Here is a 22401-nt window from a genome sequence, read left to right as displayed (position 1 = left end):
CTGGGGCCCACTCTTCATTTTCATGCTATTTTCATGTGTGCATCCTGTTAGGAACCCCAGGCAAAGAGAATAACCCCCCTATTCAAAGCACTGCGCAAGCACAGAAATAAAACTGCTTCAAGCAAGATGTCTATGCCAATTTGCCCATCATTTTCAGAGCAAGTAGAAAAATTCTCCTCCACAAATCTGGCAGCCACAGCACTTTTGCCATGAACAGGCTGTGCTTCAGTCTCACCTTCTCATCCACTCTGTTCATTTTGAGTGAGCAGCCCCACACTCAGAGTTGGCATTTCTTTGGCAGTTTCTGCTGCAAGAGTCAGGCAGAAGGAAAAATACCCTTGAGAAAATTGTTTGCCTGTTCATGAATCTCGACCTCTCTTAATAATGGCAGATACTCTATGCACAAACAAAATCTCTTCTTCCCTTCGCGGAGAATTCCCCAAATAGTGAAAGAGAATATCTTCCCAGCTTTCCCAGGAAACCACATTTGCTTGAGAAAATATAAAGCTTCTTAAGGATTTCAGATCTTGGAGAAAGAAAGACTTCTCTGGATATTTAATGAGGGAGTCAAACGGAAGAGTAGCCCCAGGGATCACAGGTCTCAGCAAACAGACTAAAACCAGGCCTTTAAAACCTCAACACAGTAGAAATTCCCAGAAGGCCCTTCTGCTGGTAAAAGGATGCTGCACACTTATAATTCATGTAAAACTTAATTAGAATCTCTGGGGAGAAAAAAAAAAAATCCATTTGGAAGCCGTGATAACAATTATTTATCGTTTCTATTTCTAGAAGAGACATCAGAGCCTAATTCTTGGAAACACTCAACAAATGTACTGAAAGCAGGTTCTGTTTGCCAGAATAGAAACATTCTGCAGGGTTTTCACCCTCTCTCATCACCTGTACCCTGTCAGCATTGGAGATATACAACCGAGTCACTGCACAGCACAGCTGCTGTTTTGGGATCTCCACCTGTTGCCTCCTTCGTATGCTTTAACTCAGTTCTTTCCCACCAACACCACCATGTAGCTGGGAGATGAGATCTTCCCAGACTGCACACACCATCTGTATTGCCTGCTGGCCACAGAACAGTGCCACAAGCCTGGAACAGAAGTCCTGATGCCTTGCAAACCAGCTGGTACATCATGGAGCACTGGAGCTTGTCAGTGCACCAAAACCTCAGCCTCAGGTGAATAGAAAAATGCTCCTAGGAGCCACCTATTGGCAACGAGGTATTAAGCTTTTGCATATCTGCATCTCCAGGGCAGAGAAATCTCCTAAAAGTCACTCATTACTCTGCCACCCCAAGCAACTCCTAAACTCCTCCATTCACCACTGGAATCTTCTGAGCAAACACATGCAAACTCCTTACTTCAGCACTATAGGTATATTTTAATAACAAATTTCTAGCATTTCTCATGCTCAGTGTGCTATCCAAACGTTATCTTATTTTCTAACATTTGGACACTAAAAAATAGGAAACATTTTACAAGTCAAATATTATTTTCATATTTCATAGCAAACACATGGGAACAGTGGGAGAAAAATCCAGGCTGCACAGCAAATTGAAGTGCCACGATTCAAAGACTCAACTCCAAGACTGGAACCGTTGGGTAAAGATGTCAAACTAATTCCCAAGAGCCGGGCTGGAAGAGGATAGATCACACTGGAAGAGGATAGATCACACTGGAACACTGCCACTGGGACAAGAACACGTGAGATGTGTGTGGACAACCCCTCAAAAGAGAACTGGTCTTCCATTAGCACAGCATGGTCATGTGAGTGCAGACCCTTGGGCAAGTACAGATCCATTGCAGGTGGCAAAATGGGAGAGAGCAGATGATGATTATGCTGCATCTCATGCTTGGATGGATTAAATTGCATCCCAGCTAAGCAAAGGTCCAAAGGCAAGGAAGGGCTTCCAGCAGTGTTGCTGAAAGAGCAGAGGGATAATTAGAGAGAAAAAAAAAAACATGTTCAGCAGAAGGTGCTACCTTTCCAGGAAAGAAGAATTTTCTGGCACAGGGACACAGTCACAACATACATCAGTTCCCCATCCTGAGGGCATTACCCCATTGCATCCACGCTATATAGACAACAGCCCCTGGCATACATCACTCACATCCCAGCTCAGGGAAAAGCATGGCCAGTACATGCAGGTCCCCACCTTCAGTGCCCAGCATTTCATGTGAAGGGAACAGAAGTGCTCCAAATGGGAGCCTTGGCACCTACCAACTCATACACAATGTGAATAACCAGTGGATTAAGAAAAAAAACCATCTGTAGCAGTCTCCCAAGCTCCCAAGTATAGACAGACACACACTCATTTTGAAATAACATGGGAGATGATGTCTACCAGGAAGGTCTTAAAACCAGACTCTGTAGACTGACAGCAAAGTATTGGGAAACCACTACAGAGGAAATGAATCATGTTTATCCTACTACACTTTGCATGGCAGAAGATTTCCAGAGCATTCCAGGAGTTTACCAGACAGAGAAGAGGTGGGTACCAAAGTAGAAAAACAACTTTTATCATAGTTCTAGAGGCTGTAAATTCAAATAAAAGAATGGAAATAAGACTCACAAAGTAAAGTTATTGCACCTGACGTGCTGTACCTTATTAGCAAGGCAGACATGAAGTTTGCTGACTTGTAAACCAAGTTAAAGCTATCATTTTTCATAACATCTTCCAGCTACAAGGGAGAAGATGGTAGCTTTAATGTCTATGCCCTGTTGTGTTTCATATTTGGTTTTAAAGTTTCATTATTTTAAAATTAAAAGTAGACCCAAAGAGATCCTGCTCATATATCATCTCTACATCAATGTTCAGGCTTCAGTCAGCCATCATTAACACACCAGCACTGTATTAAGAACTAAAATGCTGCCAATTTTCTGTGTCCTTGGTCAAGGTCCAGTCAGTTACTCGGTGTGAAGTAGTACTGTTTCTCAGCCCACCAGTAGTAATGCTCCACATGTGTGTTTTTTTTCCCTCCTCTCCATCTCCTGTTCTACGCCAACATGCCTTAGTGAAGCTGTCTGGCACACTTCTCCATTCTTTTTAATGGTTTAAAGAAAACATATTTTTAATCAAATGAAAGCATTTTGAACAGAGCCTATTATGAAGGATTGCAGTCTAGTATATATTATGGTCTAGTATTAAATGTGGAGGTTGGTGACCCTGCCTGTGGCAGGGGGGTTGGAGATTCATGATCCTTGAGGTCCCTTCCAACCTGGGCCATTCTGTGTGATTCTGTGTGTGAAGAGAGAATTTTCTTCTTCTGAGTGGCAGTTTTGTTGGGCACAAAATTCATAGCCCAAGGTGTCTAAAACTGCTAAATTTAGAAAGTCAAGTAATAACAGTTCCACACGGGCCAAAGGATGATCTAAGGATGAGGGAAGCAATATATCTTCTTAACAATTGAAAGAGTTGGGAACGTTCCCACAGTGAGAACAGACTTAGCAACTTCTCTGCAAGCGGGACACTTGGATGCATGGAATATTTCAGCTACAGCAGTAATTCCACTGTGTTCTGTGCTGAAAGCAGAGGTCAGACTTAAGGGAATTATATTAGACATCCAGTCAGACATGCACCTCAGGGAATAGCTCCTCGCACAGATATAAACACATCAGCTGCATGCAATCTCTTCCTTCCAAGATGCTACAGCTGCCTCTCCTTTCTCTCTACCTGTCTTTTATAAAAGCAGAATTTGATGCTGTGCTAAAACACCAGAACTTTCCTTCCTACACAAACATGATTCTGCACTCAAGTAAGAAGGGAGAAGAGTGGATATCTGCTCCCAAAACAATCCACTCTGATTTCAGGCAGATTAGTCACAGATCTGCATCCAGGACTATGTGACACTGCCGTCTCACAACAGGAGTGCTGGTAAGAGGGAACCCCACATCAGATATTCTCCAAGGATGTGAAAATCATCCTCTAGTTATTTTTGCTGGTCCATGGGTCCTTCCCTCTTTGCCTGTATGGCTCCGGGAAGAAAAAGTAGAACCCCCACTGAATTTTCTATCTATATTTGTAGTCAAGGAAAGGAGCAAGCCAGACTCTCATCAAGAAGTTAGACACTTGCTGACCCCACTGTAAGTAGCAGAGAAATAGGAGGTAGAAGTTATTTTCTACCGTAACTTAGACAGTCTAATCAGTTCAGTATTGGATCTCAGGATCACTACATGTTAGAGATGACCCCAAGCCGCAGACATCCAGATATAAATTCCACTGAAGATCTCTATGAATCCAGGGCCAGGTCTTCAGCCAGTAACTGCGCCGTTTTCCATGTAGCAATGAAACTGTTTTGAATCCAGTAGAACAGGTTCCAAAATGTAGGGAAAAAAAGACCAAATGGAGCCAGGCTGAGCTGGTGGCATGCCACACTAGGAGCAGTTATTTACCCCTCTGCCTTTTACCAGGTGACTTACCATTAACTGGAGGAGAAATAAACACAAGCACAGTGGCAAACTGCCTCTCAGGACAGCCATGTGATATTACACACCACTTGTTCTCACTTCCCCTACAGTTAAGTTTCTCTTTCTATACCTGTTTATCATCATAGGTTGCTGGACCTTGTCTGAATTTTGACTCTGACTCTTCATCTGGCTCCACATACAAGAAAGCTGGACTTCTACTCTGAATGCAACTAACTTCCAAGCAAGCTCTGGGAGAAATAACCACATGAATTATGTTAGCTGCCTAACTTGGGTGATCAAATCAGCTTTAGGCTCACTCTAGAAAAAAAAGAGGACATTTCTTCCAGCAGGTGATTTGAAGCATGGCCTGAATCAGTTCCTCTCACCACAACCCATGCAGGGAGCTCGCCCTCCAAGTGTGATCATCCACCTTCGATGACTCAGGTACTGCGAGTTTCTCCCCTACCAGGGCAGGCAGGCAGTGATTCATCTGCACAGCTCTGAACAGATCAGCTGAGGACTTCAAAATGAAAATTTCCATGTGCGGGGCCCAGCTGATTTGCTTGCAATGACCACTGTGCTTATAAAAACCGACAAAAACAGAATCCCTTGTTGCTTTTTTGAGAGCCCAGCGAAAGCTATAAGTCTCCACCCTGAAGACACGTGAAACACCAGCTGAGTTCCCCAGAGAGAGAGAAAAATGGTGGGACCATGTCCAGGCTGAAGCACATTTTGGGTTTTTTTCCATTCTCAGCTGAGTGGCAACACATTTGAAAAAGTAGCTTGAACAAGTCGTTATTCTGGGATCCAGCGAGAACCACACACATACCTCATTTTAGTTCCACTCCCAAAGCAAGCTCTTGTATTATGAAATCTAACCACAATTACGTTTTCATAAATACTGCAGTGTCAATATCCCAGTGAGTCCCGAGTCCGAGTTAAAAGAAAAAATAAAAAGGGAATATTTACAACTAGTCTTACTCATTTTGAGTACAGCCACAAAGCAGGAGTAGGAAGAACTGATTTGTAGCAACCAAGGAGTTGATACAGCTAGAATAGTTCCAGACTGATGAAGGACTGCAGCTGCAAATTAGTACTGCTTTGTCCACTCTGTCTTAAAAACTGCTACTTTACAGAAATACAGCTCTGAGACAGATTTGGGGGGATGGGGTGCTCTGAAATTTATGCCTCCTATGTAGTTTCCATGGAAACATACAAAGACCACAGTAACACTATTTGATAGAGTGAATTCTCAGCTATGAACACTATTTTTCAACAGTCACCACCATTAGCTATGCACTTTTGCCAGTGATGAACAAGAGCCTGCATGCTGCACTTGTAAAAATCTGTACCAGTGGAGGTGACCCACTGTCACTGTTGCCACTGCTGTAATGCACCACCCATCACCTCACAATGCTTGCATCCACTGTGTGGTATCCATCAGTATTCATCAAGTATCGAGGAATGTCAATGGGTGCCATTTTTTCCATATGAAGGAATTCAATGACGCATTTTTGCTTCGTCTGCAGTTCCATGTCAGATGCCATTCTGTCGGACTGCCCCTCTGCTGCCATCTGTCACGTAGCAACACCATGTAATGGAATATTTGTGAGAAGGTTCAATTTCTACTGCCATACCACCAACATCTGACTCTGATGTCATGGGCCAACATAATAACATAGGTAGTGTTACTTTCGGAGCAGCCTTCATATATATATGTTTTAGCATGATGCAGTATACATACACAAACAGCTTGGGTTTCAAACCAAAACTTGACTCACCTATTTTTCCTGGTAGCACTGACCAGTGAACGCTAGCAATTTAATAGCAGCTCATTCTGTTTGTTTGTTTTCCTTTTATGTTATAATAAGTAATTGCAATATATTTGTAGTCTATACTACTATAACAAGGAATAATACTACAGTAACAGAAGTTGGAGCCTGGGTACCTGCTGTCTACGCTTGGCTGTGCACTGACACACTTGTCACACCTTGGCTGCAGCTTGCCTGCTGCCCATCAGCTGAGCTACCCGTAAAATAGATGCCCTACATATCCATTTCTATTGTGAATTAGGGCTTCCTAGCACTTTGAGATCCTGAAAAGAATGGCAATGTACCAGGTGCAAAGTATTTAATAACCAGGAGCCAGAAACAGAAGGGTTATCTAACTGTAAGAGATGCACAGACATTTGTATGAGAAATCAAATGGGAAAAACAAAAAGAGGGTGGGCCCAGCAAGCTAAGTATCGCTGGGTGAACTGTACCTCTGAATATTAAGCCAGCAGTTTCAGATCCAGGCAGGGCACCAGTCTGCCTGCAAACTGCAATGAGGTACAGCTGCTCGCAAAGCCAGGAGATCCAGAGGATGATTCTGGCCAGGGATCTTTTTTTTTTTTTTTTATTAGGCATTCAGTGGTGACAGCATCTCCGGACACTGAAAACATATGGAAACCTGCAGACATGTGACTGCACTGAACAAAAGAAAGATGGTTTTACTTCTGAACTCCCCAGGATTCCAAACAAAAGGCTGGGCTAATGTTCCAGCAAGATATTCTGGACCAAACGCACTCAGTTCATTGGAACAGACAGCAACGTTTTAAGTTACTTTCACAGAATGTACCTAATTATGTCATCACAAACTACAAAGGCTGTAAGAACACATGCTACAGCCAAAATCTTGACATCATGCACACATGCTTAATGTCTTACTAAATCTTACAAGTACGCGAATAACATCTTTGTTTAACAACAAAGAAGCAATGCAGAGTTTACTTGTCTTAATCACTTTATGTGTAAGATTATTTTTTCTAGAAATCCATAATCATGTGAATGATTATGTTTCTGCAACGTCCTGAAAGCAGTGCTATCTCTCACTTGCTGTTATTCTTCACCCAAAAGGAGGTTTTCAATGTACTTCATCAGGTATGGTCTCTGTTTTTCCTATTTTTTGTTGTTATTCATGTAAAAACAGGACTGTGATTAAATGAAATAGTGTAATATGTTCAAAATAACTACAGTTAGTAACAACTAACAAATATTTTCAGCTGCTTCTGTGGGAAGTCCAGCAAGCAAACCTATTGGCAGACATAATGTGAGTGTTAGGAAATATTTCTGGAAATCAGATTTGGGACATGAAATTCTATGTATTTGCACCCAAATTCTGATTCCAAGCACTAGTTTAATCCAATCACAGCAACTAACACAGCTCAAATTTGTATCCTGTGTAGTCATAACAAGCTGCTTGAGAACAATCTACAGATCAAGATGTAATTTAAAATGCTAAATAAATTCATGAAAACACTACGCTGTTCAGAAATCATTTAAGAATAGAGAAATGAAGCCAAAAGCATTAAGTACGACAGTCTTTAAAAATTCCTTCCAAGATGACAGTGACTCTAAAACACTAATAAAATCTGATAAAATACTTGAAAAATATGAGCACTGGAAACATGATAAATATAAATTTAATGTTCCAGTTAGCACATTTATCTTTTACACAAATACCTTCACATCTTACTAGACCTCCAACTCTTGAATTGGAAGCATTCAACCATTTCCACATTTTTGATATATCTGGCTGGTAGATAAGCTCCAAATATGCAGTCTTGAGTCGAATGATAATGTCTGCTGGGTACATGTTTTATATTTAATTATCAGAGCAAGTAATTTAGGGCAGACCCTTAGCATTTTAAACACACCATCCCTGCAAAACTTCTCATATTTATCAGCATTTTGATTAATGGTGAGTGGTTTTCTCTTGCCAGTGTAAAAGATAGGGTCTAAACTCAATGGACAGATGAAGAGATTACACATCACATTTTATACAGCCCCCTCCATCACATCAGATGAGCCACTGACCTTTGAGAATCTGCTACAAGCAGAGTGAGTGAAAGCTTTCTCCTTCCATAAGTAGAGAGGACCAAAAGTAAATCCCCCATTTAAATATAACCTCAAGAACTGCAAAGTCATGAATATGTCATGAGATAAATAAATTCACTGTACCTGGAGAGTAGTGTTTCAGGGCCACAGCTGGGAAATAATCAGAAGTGAAGAAGAATATCTGAAGTATTTACAGCAAATATAAGCTAGACCTAAGAATACGAAGTATAATTTGGTGCACAGGGCCTCAAAAAAGCATATTTTTGAGCAGGAAGACATATTTTTCTTAAAGCCTCAACTCCAAAATGATTTGCACTGTTAACTCAGGCCTCCCAAATATATTCCTGCAGACAACAGATATGACTAAAAAATGTCATGGATTAATATCATCATTTGATCAGTGTGGAGACGACACAGGAAAAAAAGAAGACAGATTGGAAAGTCAAGGAAAAGATCAAATTGGATACACAGTGGTTCCAGAAAACCAACACTGTTCCAAAATGGAAACAAATATTTAACTTCCGACCTCTTGACACCTACCAAATTATCACATAAGATTCACTAGAAGGGGGCATGTCTCCATTGCAGACTTCTGTAATAAAGATAAAGCAAAAAGATACTGGCAGATAAGTGAGGCACAGACATGCAGAAAGAGACATGCCCCAGGGGCACCAGCAAAAACAAGATTTTGTCTTCTTCAATCCCCAGCTGTCCAGCCTCCAGGCACTCACCTCTACAACCTTTGGGCACACCAATAAATGGAATATGACAGCTACATGCTTCCTTCTCACTCCCTTCCTTCAGTGTTGTGTGCAGAAGGCAAGAAGGTTGGGCCAGAACACCAGTCACTGGGGCTGAGGACTGGAATTCCATTGGGCTTTATGATGCCAAGGTTACTATCTCTATGGTTATATGCTTCTCAAGCTTCACCCCTGCATGCTAAATTCACCCACATTCTACAAAGCCTATTACAAATTACATCCACCTATCAGGCAGGATACTTAAAGTTACAGTACAGTACTATGCTCATCCCAGCCAATGACTATTATGGTCAAGAGGCTTGGAAAAAAGTCTGCACAGCAATTATATTGTCAAATTTCCTAACCACTTCAAGCAATCACTTATGAGGTCTTTTTGACTAAGCATATCCTTCCTTTCTACTCCTTTTTTACCCTCTAGATTAGATACCATGGTAATGGAGAGCTATTGGAAAACACACTATGCCTCCAGCAGGCTCCCAAGGAAGTCTGACAGCACTTTGTTCCTGGTTTCCCTACTCATGATTTGCATACCAATTTAAGAGGAACCAATTACAAACTGCAATTTGTCATCACAAACTTCACAAGATCATTTACAAAAAGAAGGTTGTAGGAAGGTTTGAATTTTGAATTTGAAGCCTTGAACCTTTGAAATGTTAGGTTGGGACTTGATTGGGAAGGAAAGAAAACATTTGACAAAAGCTGTAAAACTAGAGGTAGACAAGTATAAAAGAATCAGAAAAAGTACAGAATAATATATCTAAGAAAGAATTTGAATGCATGTCTTATTTTTAAAGGTGCACAATCAATCACACGTAGGGGGAGGGAATTCTGCAGAATTGTTTTCTTATATATTTTTTGTTTTCATGATTTGTATTTAAGGTGAACACAGAAAATCTGAAGATGTTCATGCTCAGAGCTTTCATCCTGGATATATCACTTGTCTGATAATCTTCAACACTGATATTCCCATATCAACTTTCATTTGGTAATTTAAATTTTAAGCAGTCTTGAAGCTTACATAACAATGGATGCAAGACAGAGGAGAACTTTTTGGGGGTCCACAAACAGCATGCTTACACAGCAAAAAGTTTTAGAAAATAGAACATTTTATGTTCAAAATGTTTTAGAAGATAGAAAATCCTAGGAGAGTGAGTACTATTAAATTTCAAGAAGCAGAAAAGGTACATTGAGCTAGCAAAACATACCAAAAGATTTGACACATTACAAGCTGAAGTACACAGGAGTTAAGTTACATAGGATTAATTTTTGTCTGATTGTAATTACTTGTTCTAATCCTCCAAAGACTTACATTCAGTTTTGATATGTCTGTCTTAAATCTTTGCCTAAATTAATCAAGACACTTTGAACTGGAATACTCCACAACAATTAAGAATCTTACACTCAAGAGTTGCAGTTCTACTGCTGGTGGCATCAAGCACAAATGTGTGACGAAACCTTATTCTGCTTCACTTAGCAATAATGGTCGAAGATCTTATAGCTACACATATATTTCCAAAAAGTACAGCAGAGAATGGGAAAGAAAAACACCTGGTGCCAGTTCATGCATCTTGAAATGCTGTACATATCATTACATCTGAACTAGGGATGTGATATCCAGAGAACTTTGATTTTTGATTATATTTCATTCTATCTGATATAGCGAATGAAAATTGGATAGCAATTTCAGCATCAAAAAAGCTACAAGAGAACATATGCTTAAGCATACATTGAGAAAGGAATTTTATTATTTATTATACAATCGAATAAATGGTTCTAAAAACTAGTCAATGGACTCATTATCCTGTTCTCTAATAAAGGAGTGGACTTTTCTAGCCCTAACCTAACTTCAATAGCATGCAATAGGGAAGACCAGAACACAGATACTTGCAGGTGGATCAACAAAGCAAAGGGCTTTATTAAGCACATGTAGGAATGTTAAACAGACACCTCACAGTCAGGTGAGCAAGTAGCTGAAATAGGCTGCCCAGGAAAGAGGTAGAGTACCCAACTGCCTTGAATGATCTAGAGGGTCTTTGTCAACCTAAATGGTTCTATGAGTTCTGAAATTGGAAGTGTATTAACAGTGAACCACATCCACACTAAATAAGTCAGGTTACACAAAGAGACAGGGCAAAGGAGCTGCCTCCCAAACTCAGCTGGCTGCACCACCTCGATGCAGTCGTTCTCTTGGATATCTCTAAACATGTGCCTTGGATCAAGCAAATCAAACCCTTGTAAGGAATTCTGATTCTTCTAAACAAAGGAAGATCAAGATTTTGAGAATGAAATCTGAAATGGACCTGAAACTGGGAATGGTTCTGGATATTAGCAACAGAGATAAAAATAACCAATGCAATGGACTCCAATTGCTTCATTAAGAAAGTATTTGTACCCTTCTAATGGCTAACATCACTACATTCTCGAAGATAGACAATTAGAAAATACACAAAATGTGCTCCATCTAGAATCCTCCTTGTCACGTCTGCATGCGAAACATGCAAGTCATCACTTGATTTCATCTTTCAGAAGTGGCTGAATTGGACAGAACTGTCTGTTCAACAGCCTACTTGGGGTTATCTTTCAGTTGATGACCCCCACATCACTCTGCAAGGGGGATATTCCCATTACTTCCAGCAATGCAATTAACTGGGAGGCTCATTAATGAACCTGCACAAAAGAAAAATGTTTCCATTATTTGACATTTTTACTAAAACGAGCATCTCCTAGAAAAAGAAAAAAGGCTGAAATGAAGGCAAAAAAAAAAAAAAAAAGAAGACGCTTTTCATGTGAGCAGCAGAACAAAGTCATTAGCTATTCCAGAGCATTTAAAATTCCCGACCTGCAAAAGGAGAGAAGTGCGCATTCCCTTCCCATGCACAGGGAACAGATAAAGATGACAGGAATAAGTAGGTATGTATACAAAGGAGCCACATTAAAGGAAATATGCTTAGACCTCAATAAACATCCCTTTTGGTGCTGAAGATATACTTCAATGTATAGTAGCATGCACTGTAGCAAAATAAAAAATAAGTCTTGCTAAAGCTTACTAAGTCTTTGTTGTGAGCAGGGATAGCTAAATGAATTACAACAAAGAAAAGACTTTGCTTTGGAGAGAGCTTCTTTTTATCTGAGTGTCGCTGAACTATGCTGCTGTCATGGACACCTAACCACAGATCTCAGCAGACAAAAGACAAAGAAAGGAGCATGACATTTGCCGTTGTGGTGTAGCAGAACAAGCGGCAGCATGAGTCATCTCCTTATTCTTGCAAGCAGGTAGAACAATTACAATATCCTTGCTTCTTCATTCAGAAGGACAGAAGAGGAATAAAATACATGCCCAAACCCATTCTTCTGTCTTAGAAAGCTTTGACTGAAATCAGATTTTTAGCAAGAATTGCAGCATTTCACTCGCTTAGCGTGTTCCAAATCCAACACATAGTCATTAAATGAAAAAATGCAGTAACTTAAAGCAAGTATGGTGAAAAGCAAAATAGAAAATAAAAGAACAGTTCTGTTGAAAGAGACCTTTAAAGATCAAGTCCAACTACCTGATCCCTTCAGGGCTGACCAAAAGTTAAAGCACAGTGAGGGCATTGCCCCAGTGACCCTTGAACACTGACAGGCACAGGGCATCAACCACCTCTCTAGGAAGCCTTCTCCAGTGTCTGACCACCCTCGTGGCACAGAAATGTTTCCCAGTGCCCAGTCTGACCCTCCCCTGGCAGCCCTGTGCCATTCCCATCGGTGACCCGGAACAGAGCCTTGCACTTCTCTGCTCCCCATCCTCACAGAGCTGCAGAGAGCAATGAGGTCACCTTTGTGCCTCCTCCAGTCTGGACAGTTCAAGCGTCCTCAGCCTTTTCTCACAGGACACACCTACCAACCCTGTTATCAGCTTTCATGCCTCCTCTGGAAGCTTTCAAGGATCTTAACATCCTTTTTATATTGTGGAGCCCAGAACCAAGCACAGTATTCAAGGTGAGGTTGCACCAATGCTAAATCCAGCAGGAGAATCACCTCTTTTGGCTAGCTATCTGTCTGTGTTTAAGGCACCCCAAAATGTGGTTTGTCCCTTGGCTGCTGGGCACTGCTGGCTTGTGCTGAGCTGCTGTCACTTGCACCTCCAGATCCCTTTCCTGCTGAGCTGCTCTCTAGCCACTGTTTTCCCAGTCTGCATCTGTACCTGGCATTGATCCATCCTAGGTGCAGCACCTGGCATTTTCCTTTGTTGAACTGCATGCCATTGCTGATGGCACAGGTCTCCAATTTTTCTGGATCCCTCTGCAACGTCTCTTATTCCTCCAGGGAGTCAGCAGTACCTTCCAGTTTAGTACTGTCAGCAAATTCATTATGATGCACATCCAGATCACCCAAATGGTGACCTGCCAGCAGCCGATGCACCCTCACCCTCTTTCATTATAATTCCAGCCATGGTTCTCCAACTCAGAGGACAGGGAAGTCAAGATTTGTCATTACAACTAAGCATCAATGTTAAAAAAAAAAAGGCAATAAACGCCTCTATTGTGTCTTTATCCTTACTTGTTAGGGGACTATCCTCTAAAATAGAAGTCCAACACTTTCCTTTTACCTCCTCCTGCTGTTGACATACTTAAAAAAGTCATTTGTTTTGTCTGAAACCATAGTGGCCAGTGTCAACTCAAGTTGAGCTTTGGCTCTTCTTTTCTTCTTGCAGACACAAACTGCAGCTCTGTACTCTCCCTGTGAAGCCAGACCTTGCTTCCAGAGGACATATGTTTTCTTTTTCTGCCCTAGTTCCAGAAGGAGCCTCCTGTTAAGCCAAGACAGTTTTCTGCCCTTCTGGGAAAAAAAAAAAAAAAAGAGAAAGAAAAAAAAAAAGTGCATTTTACACAGATAGTGCCTCTGTAATTCATGCTGTTTAAATCATCAGTGATGGAGGATCTGGCAAGTCAATGAGTGTTGCTTAGACTACAGGATCCCATTAATTCTGCCTTCTGTGACTTTTTCCACCTAGTTTGAAGACATTTGGCCATGTTTACAATTCAGGAATTAGAAGAACCACCTCTCCAAAATAATAATAATAATAACCAACAATATACCCTAATGTTTGCTTTAACAGATCAAAGCACAAAAGCTGTCCAGTAATCCTATAAAATCCATGTTTACATGACAATTTAGAATTACACAATTGACCTTAGCTCAGAAAGAGGATGATCAGAAAAACAAACAAACAAAACCCCCGTCCACCCCCTCCTCCCCCACAAAAAAAAAAACAAACAGAAAACAAAGAAATTGGACTGGGAGTCCATCTATAGGTATGAGGTCCTGAACAACACTGATGGTTTAAGGGTAGCAGAGCATAACAAAAACAACCTTACAAACAGCTCCACTTGTAGTCTGCTTGCAAATCCTCAGCAGTTTCTCTTCCTGTGTGTGCTCACATTCCCACCCATAAACTTGTAAGGAGATTAAGGAAAGTTTTCCGTAGACCAAAGAAATAAGAGCCAGGCACTATTCTGGCTACAGCCCATTTGCTTTCAAAATCTGCACATTCTCCTGTTAACCTCTTTAGGTCACGACTAACTATTTTAAGTGCTACAACACTATTGCAAGCAAAGCAATAGTTTGGTATGACACTCCTTCACTAACAGGGCTTGACAGAAAAATGCCTGAGGTAACAACAAGAACTGTTATTGAGACACAGAGAACGAGTGCCTTCCCAGTGTTTCCCTCAAGATCAAGCCTCTGGAGTGCTCATGCACCTGGCTTTGCCAGGGAGGTGTGGTACCATGGGTGTTTCTCATGCCTGAAAGGTGACTCATAACTTGAGACCACAGAAACAAATGTAATGAAAGCTGAATCTTTTTCATTTCCTTACCACCCTTTGGTATATTTCTGTGAGGGTGCCCAACTACTGGAACAAAAGTTACAGCCGCTGTTGCTGCCCAGCTATCAAGTGGGGCACATGCCAACACACATTCACACACAACACACTCCAGTCAAATGCAATAAGGTCACTCTGTAGCAAAGTTTTCTATCCTCATCCCTAAAAGTTAAAACCTGAAGTGTGAGGCTTTTGTATCTCTTTTTAAGCATTAACAATTATAATTCAGAATATTTGACTTATTTATATATAAATGTTCAATCCCTTGTTTAATCCTGCTAAATCCTCTGGCCTCAGCCAATACCTTGTGGCAAACACTTTCACAGTCAATTCACATCCACAGTCGCCCATATGAAAGAAAGTTGAAAGAAATAAAATGATCAGATATTACACAGTAACTTGAAAACTAAACGTTTTGCTCTTGCTCTGTTCTGATTTTGTTTTGAAACGCAGCTTTAGAGCCCAATGACAGAATAGAAGGGGACAATCACTTCCCTATCCCTGCTGGCTACCTGTCTTTTGATGCAGCCCAGGATATGGTTGGCCTTCTGGGCTGCAAGCACACTGCTGGATCATGTCCAGCTTTTCAACCACCAGGATCTCCAAGTCCTGGACACAGAGCTGCTCTCAGTGAGTTCTTCTCCCAGCCAGCACACATATTTGGGATTGCAACAACACAAATGCAATACTTTGCACTTGGCCTTGATGAACCTCAGTAGTGGACCCATTTTTCAAGCCTGTCCAGGTCCCTTTGGATGGCATTTCCTCCTTCTTCTGTATCAACTACACTGCTCAACTTGGTATCATTAGAAACTTGCTGAGAATGCACTCAATCCCACTGTTAATGTCATTGATAAAGATGTTGAAGAACACCAGTCCCAAGTCTGACCCCTGGGGAACTTCACTCATCACCAGCCTTCACTTGGACACAGAGCTGTCGACCACAGCCTTCTGGCTGCAACCATCCAACCAAACACCAAATATTCCAGCCTTCAAATCCTTATTTCTCCAGTTCAGAGATAAAGATGTGGTGTGGAACGATGTCAAACACTTTGCAAAAGTCCAAGTAGACGATACCAGTTGCCCTTCCATTGTCTACCAACACTGTCACCTTGTCACAGAAGGCTACCAGATTAGTCAGGCCCTTGGTTAAGACATGCTGCCTGTCTCAATCACATCCTCATATCACATGTGCCCTAATAGTTCTTCCAGGAGGATCTCCTCCATATCTTCCCAGACACAGAGATAAGGTTCACCAGCTTGTAGTTCCTCGGGTCTTTCTTTCTCCCTTTATTAAAAAATGGAAATGATGTTTCCCTTTTTCCAGTCACCAGGAGCTTTTCTAGCCACAAGTTTCCAAATATGATGGAGAGTGGCCTGGCAACCACATCAGCCAATTAATTCAGGACTCTGAGATGCATTTCGTCTGGTCCCATGGACTCCAGTCTCATGAGACAGACTCTGACTTGCTCTGGCTTTTCTGATCTCATCTCTGCATGTTCAGACAGCATTCCTGTATCCTTCCCTGGCCACTCATCCCTGCTTTCACTGCTTGTACTTTTCCTTCTTTTCCCTCAGTTTGACCAGCAGGTACTTGTTCAGCCATGCTGGTCTCCTGCCTTCTCTGCCTGATTTCTTCTGCTGGGGGAATGCACAGCTCTTGTGCTTTTTCAGAAAGTTGTCCTTAAAGAGCTGATAGCTCTCATCCACTCCTATCTCCCTAAGGACAGTTCACCAGACATCTCACCCAATGATTCCTTAAACAGCTGGAAGTTCACTGTCCCAATGTTCAGGGTCCTGACTCTGCTCTTTCTAAGGCCCATATTCCTTGAGATCACATTCTCAATCAGGGCGTTGTTGCTAAGCCCAGACTGCCTCCAGTCTTAACCTCTTTAATGATCTCCTCTGCATTGGTGAGCACCAGATGAAGTAACACTTCACCTCTGATTGGTCTGTTCAGAACTAGGAAGTTATCCTCCAGAAGCCTTCTGGATTGCCTGCAACTTCCATCTTACTTTCCCTGCAGATATCCAGGTGACTGAAGTCTCCCATCAGCTGCGAGTGGAATACCTCTTGCAGCTGAAGCAAGATCTAGTCCCTAATTTAATGATCTGGTCCCTAATTTTAACCCACAAGCTTTCAACTGGTCATGGCTGATTATCAGTGGCAGCTCTTTGCAATCAATCCACTTCTTAGCATAGAAGGCAGCTCCCCCACCCCTCATGTCCACTCTACCCTTCTAAAAAGCTTATAGCACTCAATAATAGTATTCCAGTTGTGCGATTTGCCCTAGTACATTTCTGTGATAGCAATTAAGTCATAGTTTTCTAATTACATAATGGTTTCCATCTCTTTCTGCTACAGGTCAAAATGAGAAGCTAGGGACGACAGATGCTGTGCAATGTAACTTACACAGGAATAAATTTATTCTAATTGTGATCTGTTATCACTACTGTCTTAGAGAGTTAAAAGCAAGTCTACTTTGATCTGCTAGTTAAAAGCCTGCTGCAGAGAATCTGATGCACTGCACAGAGATATCTTTGCTGAAAAATTTTCATATTGCCTTGCATTTGAACCACCCCTCTCTCCAGACGTGCTACTACAGAACCACATGCCAATCTCATTTATATTAAGATTCACTACCTGGACAGTTTGTGAAGAAGTCTCTATTCTGTTAGCATGCTGCCTGTTCTATTATAAAAAAACAAACCAGGCATAGATCAACATTACCGATGATAACTCAGGAACAGCTGGACCACCACATACTTTCATAGTCTTGCTCTGAAACTGCAGAGGCCAACTTTTAAAAATAGACCTTGAATAAATTTTTTGCTGCTGATCCTCTCAATAAATTTAATAAATGTCTTCCTTTATCAAAGAAGATAAACAAATAAATTGGGGAGGGAAAGAAAAGTAACAGTTTTGGCAAATAATTTATGACGTGACAGATTTAGAAAGTCATCAGTAATGCCTGAGCTAAATTCACTCAAATGAATTAAGACACCACAAAACCACATCCTACATAAGCATAAGAATTTCTGCTTGCTTTGTTGCTCTGCAAGATCTTGGAGGAAGTTGACATTTGACAAATCTGTATGAGAAGAAAGAAGTTTTTTTAAAAAAAGAATAAAAGTAACTCAAGATTATCTGTGATAGTTTTGTTGTATTTAGGCAAATTTTAAGATACAGTAATAGAATGGGGAGATAAAGCTCATGAGCTGTGATGACTTGGGCCTGGCAAAGCTGGATAATTCCACTGGCTTTCACTTCATCACAAGATTCAGATCAAAACTGACTTTGTTATTTTAAAAACCCTCCACAGGCTTACTCTTGCCAATGTGCGATCTGTGGCCCTGGTGTTCAACAAGTACTGACTTTCTTTCCAGCTTTTCACACATTCTCACTTCCAATAGTGCAAAAAACTCTCTATCCCTCCACTCTCTAACACTTATTTTGTGATTCACCAATACATCAATTCCACCCATGCAAACAGAATTCAACAGAAACAAAGAAAAACTACAACAGTCTCTTTTCTCCACCTTGTTTTCCTCTTGATTTCTTCCTCCTTTTACAATTGTTTATTTGCCTTGGTACCTCCACTGACGTCCTGAATGCAAGACTACTCAGACAGGGGAACATAAAGTACTCCACATCCACTCTACCTTCCATTTTCTATGGTATGTAGTTATCTCTACTCCAGAGATAACTGGAGACTACATATGCTATCCTATTTAACCCTGGAGTGATGGTAGATACTATGTGAAGAATGCTTTACAAAATAATAGGTATCATCTGGCTATAATAAGAGAGAAAAAAAGCAACACAATACTAAGATCAGAAACTACTAAAGAAGGGAAAGTGTAGTAATGAAATACTTCCAGGAGACAGCATTGTAATATATATTTTTTTCCCATTGACAAAACATTCTCTGTGGGAGTAGTAAACTCTCGGTGATTCTGCTGGACTTCATATCCTCCCTGAGCACACATAGAGTGAGGAGTTTAATAAAGCTCTAGAAGAGCATGATGAGAACTAGATCCACATCTATACGTATCTAATGTGAAAACGACTTTCACGAATTTGGAGTCAGATATCTCAAGTGTTTCTCAAATCAAAGTACTTCATTGCAAGGGCTCTTGACAGCACTACAGGGTTTAAAAAATATTTGTGCTGGCAGGTTTTAACTCAAAGGACAACCTGTGCTACCATTACCTCCTGGATAATGGAAAATAATCCATACAGGTAGTAAGTTCACAGAACGGCTTGGGTTGGAGAGGACTTTAAAAATCATTGAGCTCCAACCACCCTGTTGTGGGTAGGGTTGCCACCCACCAGATCAGGCTGCCCGGGGCCCCATCTCCAACCTGGCTTTGAACACCTCCAGGGATGGGGTATTCACAACTTCTCTGGGTGGCCTGTACCAGTGCCTCCCTAAACCTTTGAGTAAATAATTCCTTCCTAACATCTAACCTAAATTGTAACTTCTTGGTTTGCTCACAGCTGAAAACCAATAGATGGTAATTCCACACCAGGTACATGTTTGTCACATATGGGATACTTATCACAGGTAGAGAGGAAGAATATCTCTCTGCAAAAGGAGCAGGGTACAGTAGGAGAAAAGAAGTCTTTTCCATTTCATGGAATTATTCTGGTAACAAGGAGAAAGAGGAGTGCCAACACACAGGATGCAGTAAAAGACACACTCGTTTCTGTTGCTCTGTGAGGTTTCATTCTCTTGTTCTGCTGTTCATGAATCCATCAGCCAAAAATCAGTTCTTTCAACAGCCCATTCTCGCCTCTGACTTCAACTTTTGGTGGTGTGCTCCTCTGAACTTTCACTGCAAAATCTTCTCCAGTTTGTGCCATAACTCAAGGGTTTGTCCTTCAGATCATACTCTTCAGTACTCTCAGCTACAAGGAGTCTGAGACAAACTCCTTAATTCTATCACCCATGCCCTTATGTGAATTTCACATGCTGTTCAGTGCAAATGTAATAACTCAGACATATCTAGTAAATACAACTATTCATAGAATCATAGAATATCCCAAGTTGGAAGGAACCCATAAGGATCATCAAGTCCAATCCCTCTCTCCATACATGACCACCCAAAATAAAAATCCTGTGTCTGAGAGCGTTGTCCAAATACTTCTTGAACTGTCAGCTTGGGGCCATGCTCACTGCCCTGGGGAGCCTGTTCCATGGCCACCACGCTCTTGATCAGGAACCTGTCCTTAATAGCCATCCTGACCCTCCCCTGAACAGCCCCATGCTGTTCCCTCAGGTCCTGTTGCTGCCACCAAAGAGCAGAGCTCAGCGCTGACCCTCCTCTCCCCTCATGAGGAGCTGCAGGCCGCCATGAGGCCTCCCATCAGCTCCTCTGCTCTGGGCTGAACCAGCCAAGGGATTTCTCCTCATATTCAAGTTGTTTTGTTTTATGAAAACACATATTCAGCAAGTACCAATTATCTATCACAAGTCTGAATATGACTCTGCATGTCCAATTCCTCAAGCAGAAATTAAAGGCAAGTCTGCAGCTCTATCCTCAATTTGACGTACGCAAATTTTCCCTTCTCCTTCCCTAAGTTGTAGCACTTCTTTCTGCAAATAGTCACTAAAGAGAAGGAACAAACTAGACATTAAAAAGCAGGATCCTTGCCAACAAACACGGAAGGCAAGCACTCAGCAAAAGCTGTAAAGCAGCACTCAGTCCCATAGCAAAAAAAACGACAGCTGGCATTTTGTCCTGTGGGGGAAGGGGAGCTAAGAGGGAAACTTGAATATCTGGTAAAAGAGGCACTGGATACAGGAATGCATTCAAATTTGATAAAGAAATTTCATATTTGGCACTTAATATTATCCATAGTCAAACTGTAACTTTAGTAAGCCTGAAGGCAGCATCTCAGTACTGTCCCAACCATGGATACAATGATTAATTGAGGTCTCTCCAAGGACACTGGTCCCATACCACATTACTGGGCTTTCATGGTAAGGTTTTGGTAGCAGAAGTGCTGCAGGAGTGGCCTCTGTGAACACAGCCCAGAAGTTGTTTCATGTCAGAAAAAATGTTGAGAGAAGCAGCCCTGCAGCCACCAAGATCAGTGCAGAGGGAAGGCAGGAGGTGCTCCAGGCACAGAGCAGAAGTTCCCTGCAGCCCAGGAGCAGACTGTCCCCCTGCAGCCCATGGTGGGCACCCATGGAGCTGATCTCCACGTGCAGCCACAGAGGAGCCCACAGTGCAGCAGTGGATGTAGATCATTTGGGGAAGGACAGCATCCTGTGGGAAGTATGCAGTGTGGAGAAAGGGCAGAGATTGGCCATGGAGGAGTGGCAATGACAAAGCATTATTACAGAATCACAGATTTGTAGGGGTTGTTAGGATCCTCTAGACATCATCTAGTCCAACCTTCCTGCAAAGCAGGCTCCCTACAGCAGGCTGCACAGTTAGGCATCCAGGTAAATGCCTGGACTTAATCCATGAACTTTTCTCATCAAATTCTCCCCTTTCTCCTTTTGAAGAAAGTGTTAAAGAGCAGTGTGATGAAACTGAGCTACCCGTTGGTGTTAAACCACCACATATTTCAGTTGTGATGTTGTCAGATATGATGTTGCCTTTTTGGAAGTCTAGGAAGAACAGAGATTGATCCTTACAAAGTCAAGCTTCATGAACAAGCACAACATGGGGATGGTGTAGCAATCCTCTTTCCATCCCCAGTTCTTCCCTTGCAGCTTTATTTTACTGCCACATTCTCCTAAGAACAGAGATCATCCCACTGATTAAATCCAGTTGCTGCTCAGTTATCATCATCATACACCCAAGTACCAGACAGGTGATAGCATCATAGTTTCTGTCCACTCTCTATTCCTTTAAGTCAGTGCGCACATACATATACGTGTTTGGAAAAAGACAGGTGAAGAAAAGATGGAACTTCTGAACCAAACCCCTGCTATTCAAAGCAAGATAAAAAATCCAAGTGAGAGGAGGCAGGTTTCTTCCCCCTTTTTTTTAGCTCATGAACAAAAAAGCACTCTGCTTCTGCAGTGGGATACTTGGCTTGCATAGTTGTTCCTGTGCTGAGTGGCAGCCTAAGGCATTGCATTCTGTGCTCGGAAGCAGACCCTTCTTCAGCCTGCAGAGATATTCACAGTCTCTGATTTTGCACCTTTAAATTGAATTGAGTGTCAGATCAATGAAAACAGCCTGCAAGTAAGTTGCAAACCTTCTTAGATACCAGAGGGTGAAATCAGGAGAAAAAGCTTCATTTATTCATTGCTTCTGTCCAGAAAAATCACAACAAATGATCAACTGCCAAACACCTATGCAAGCATTTGGCTAAGAAAAACAACTCAAAACTTAGGAAACAAAACCAAAAATAGGCAAAGATCACTCTATTATGTGTTGGTCCATCTTGTCAAATGCCCTTGAAACAAAGTCTTACTGCTCTTTTTTTTTTTTTAACCCGCTTTTTTTTTTTTTTTAATAGC

At 41.5% G+C, this 22401-nt stretch overlaps 1 long non-coding RNA gene across 1 annotated transcript in view; it reads right to left on the bottom strand.

Moving 5' to 3' along the window:
* Nucleotides 1-9165, bottom strand: part of LOC116239946 (uncharacterized) — a 31008-nt gene extending 21843 nt beyond the window's left edge. The window contains exon 1 of the long non-coding RNA XR_004169193.2: nucleotides 9026-9165. This is a non-coding gene — a long non-coding RNA (uncharacterized LOC116239946). The remainder of the gene's footprint in view (nucleotides 1-9025) is intronic.
* Between the last annotated feature and the right edge of the window lie 13236 nt (nucleotides 9166-22401).

This window comes from Phasianus colchicus, chromosome 3 (assembly GCF_987193195.1).
Source record: "Phasianus colchicus chromosome 3, bPhaCol1.hap1.1, whole genome shotgun sequence".
Classification (NCBI taxonomy): domain Eukaryota; kingdom Metazoa; phylum Chordata; class Aves; order Galliformes; family Phasianidae; genus Phasianus; species Phasianus colchicus.
This window is presented reverse-complemented; position numbering and strand designations above follow the sequence as displayed.